This window comes from Mesoplodon bidens (genome assembly GCF_964165515.1).
Source record: "Mesoplodon bidens genome assembly, chromosome: 6".
In the NCBI taxonomy this organism is placed as follows: domain Eukaryota; kingdom Metazoa; phylum Chordata; class Mammalia; order Artiodactyla; family Ziphiidae; genus Mesoplodon; species Mesoplodon bidens.
The window spans coordinates 103484034-103487901 of record NC_138162.1 but is presented as its reverse complement, the minus strand read 5'-3'; positions in this window follow the sequence as shown (position 1 = coordinate 103487901).

Sequence of the window (3868 nt, the reverse complement as noted above, 5' to 3'; positions counted from 1 at the left end):
GCGGCGGCGGCGGCGGCGGCGGCGGCGGCGGCGGCGGCGGCGGCGGCGGCGGCGGCGGCGGCGGCGGCGGCGGCGGCGGCGGCGGCGGCGCTGCTCCAGGGCGCAGGCGGCGACCCGGACACGCGGCGAGGGAGGCGGGGCCCCGGCCGCCCCGCCCCGCAGCCCCCGCCCCGCAGCCCCCGCCCCGCAGCCCCCGCCCCGCAGCCCCCGCCCCGCAGCCCCCGCCCCGCAGCCCCCGCCCCGCAGCCCCCGCCCCGCAGCCCCCGCCTGGCCTAGCTTGGAGTCGGAGAGGAGGCCGGCAACCAACGTGACCGGGCCGGGCAGCGAGGAAGGGCCCCGGGGTCGGGGGCGCCGGCAGCCGGGTCAGCGGAGGGGCAGGGTCAAGTCCGCCGGGGCCTCTTGGTGAACCAGGAGGCAGCGAGCGAACTACCCTTAGAGAAGGGCGAGTGGAACCAGACAGGATTTTCCTATGAGGGATGAGGTTTCTGGGTTCTGGAAGTCTCTAGACTTTCCTCGTGGGACCCCATAATGCCTTAGCCTCCCATCATATGACGTCAAGGATCAGCAGAAATACATTTTGAACAGCTGACTGCCATGTGCTCAGGAAGAATTTCTTTCCATTCCTGGGGGAATGGGGGCGTGGAGCGGGGAGATGGGGAATGGGCTTTGAACTGGCAGAGCTGGCTGCTAGAAAGCCTCCTCCCTAAGGTCCCAGCTTTTGACATTCCGGGAAACCCTGCTCTGGTTGAGGGTTCTGCCTGGGTAATTCTTGGCCATAATTTTCCCAGTGTGTCCCCCTCAACAAACACACACACACACACACACACACGAGACACACCTGTTTCTTTCCTTGATGCGTCTAGAAGGGCAAAATGGGGCCAGCGTGACTTCTTTCCCCCACCCCTGTCCAGCACAGTAGCCACTGGCCACTTGTGGCTATGGAGCTGAAACGGGCTAGTCCTAATTGACATGTGCTGAAGACATGTCAGACAAAGGAGAAAATGTAAAATAGTCACTAATGATGTTTTATGTTGATTACAAGTTGAAACGTAATCTATTAGATAAATTGAGTTAACCAAATATATTATAAAAATTAATTTCACCTGTTGCTCATTACTTTAAGTGGCTACAGTGCTGGTCCAGAGGTCCTGCAGAGGAAGTCACACTGGCCTCGTTTTGCCCTTCTAGACGCACCAAGGAGAGAAACAGAAGGTGGGTCTCCGGTGTTGGGGACACACTGGGAAAGTTACACCCAAGAGTTAAACAGGCGGAACCCTCAACCAGAGCAGGGTTTCCCGGAATGTCAAAACCTGGGACCTTAGGGAGGGGGCTTTCTAGCAGCCAGCTCTGCCAGCTCAAAGCCCATTCCCCATCTCCCTGCTCCCATCTCCCACCTCTACCCCCCAGGAATGGAAAGAGATTCTTCCTGAGGATAGGGCTGACATCTGTTCAAAATGTGTTCCTGCTGACCCCTGACACCATCTGATGAGAGGGTGAGGCACCAGGGGTCCCACGAGGGAAGGTGGGTAGCCCCTCTCACAGATCTGAGGACCTGGAGCTGTGGGGTACTGGGGCTTCACTGCGCTGGCCCTGCCTTTGGGGCCCCTTTCACCAGTGGGACTAAGGCCCAGGAGGCAACGCCTGCCCAGAGTTGGCCGCGTGCTGTGGAGTGGAGCCTGCAGTCCAGACCGAGTCACGGGGAGGCCAGGGTTCGGCTGAGCTACTATTTGGATCTCAGTTCTCTGGCAGCTGCTTAGGGAAAATAGATGTTTCAAACAGCTCATCTACAATTGGTCCCAGGTGAGGAGCCTATGGGAAATGAGAGGAGGCTTTTAGTCCAAAAAGTATAAGAACAAAGGGAAGAAACAAGCCTATTTTGTGTATCAAGAAGCAATCTAGGGGGCTTCCCTTCCAGTCCAGTGGTTCGATCCCTGGTCAGGGAACTAAGATCCTGCATGCTGCACGGCGTGGCCAGAAAAAAATTTTTAATGAAAAAAAAAGCAATCAGTCCAACACTGTTCTTCTCTGGGTCTTGACTTCCTCATAGGTAAAGGAAGCAGGCTGGATGGATTAAATCTACTTGTTTTCCTTCAAGATATTTCAAGGAACTGTAGAATATAGGGGAAGTGTATAAGAAATTCATAACCTTTTATTTGGTTTAACTTTTAAATTTTTATTTCAAAAGCTCTAATAAAAGTCAGTGGGCATACTTGTATATATGATAGAGCCCACCGATGTATTTAAATTCTGCTGCCAGCTTAGCTCATTGGGAAGAAGATGTTTGAATAAACCCTTCCCTCCTGTCAGCGTAAATGAAGGCGGAAGGCTGTTGCAGAATAAACAGTTTGAAAGAGCAAGGCACTAAGCCCAGATTCAAAGAGATGGGACTTAGCTGCTGCTGCTCAACAACGTGAGGAAGGTGACTGTTCACATTTGCATGCATTTTTAAACCACCGCAACTTTGTAACTACTTATCTGTGTGAATCAGAATTCTCTCCTACCGTGCAACCAAATACAGGAATAAATTAGATCCTGTGTTTGGTGAAAGGGCGGCTGTCATATACAACCCTTGACTTAAAATTTTTATATCCATCAAATAGCTTCCTTGTTCTCACTGATTGATTTCATTCATAATTAACTATAAAATTCAACTTACAGGGAATTCCCCAGCGGTCCAGTGGTTAGGATTCCATGCCTCCACTGCAAGGGCCACAGGTTCTATCCCTGGTCAGGGAACTAAGATCCCGCATGCCGTATGGCGTGGCCAAAAAAATAAATAAAATCAATTTATAAATGTATTCTAATTGCTAATAGTAAGATCTAATTTTTTAAAAAGATTGACTACTAAAAAGGTTTGGAAACCAATGGACTAAATAATCACCAAGGTTTTATTTTAGGACAGACCTCCACTTTGAGCCACTCTTAATTCTCAGGAACTTCAGATCCTTTAGGACTCCGAGTCCAGTCTGCTCGCACCACAAACATTTCCCAGTGCACTGTGATCACACACTCCTCACACCCCTTGATGCTCAAGAGCCTGGGAGCTCCGTGGACAGGGGGGTGCTGGCCTCGTCACCCGTTTCCCTCATGCCGGAATGGGATAAGCCTTCGAAACTTTTGCTGAACACCTAATCCTGGGTACGTGTGTGTGGGTACCGTTCCTCTCTTTGCTGCTCCTGGAGAGGCAACTGTGTCTATACTGGGAATGACCCAGGTTAGCAGTGAAGAAACTGGGATGTGTGTTTCCAGTCTGCAATCATTAGTTGCTTGTAGCTTCAGGCTTGTGAAATGTCTCTATTCCACGATTTTCTCATTCTCGAGAAGGATGAAAACAACCTGTGCCGTTGACCTCGCAAGTTTGTTAAGACGATCAATGTTGTGCATGTAGCAGAACTCCTACAGTTTAATCATTCACACTTGAGCAGTTCTTATCCACTTTGCTTTTGTTTCAGCCAAAGGGGCTGGAAACTCGTCCAAGGGCAGGAGAGTTGATTCAGGTGCCAGGTCCAGTCTTGGGTTCACACGCAGGGCCCCCTCCAACTCACCGGGTCCTCTGGACTGCATACCTCTTCAGGTGCCCAAACCCAGGTTCTGTTCCCCCCAGGTGAGCTGGCCCCATCCCCGCCAGCCCTCACACCCAAAGTCCTCCTTCTGATCTTCCAATCCAGTCTTCACCCCCTCCACCCACTTCAGCAGGCCCGTTCCAAGTCTACGGCCCCTGGGCGGTCCTGCCAAGTCATCCAGGACCAAGTTACCCCTGCTCCCTCGGCCTCCACTTGACCCTTGCTCCTGCTAGATTTCCCCCATCATTTCTCCACCCCTTAGTTCCCCCCCACCGACCCTCGACAATCAGCTCACTGTCCACTCC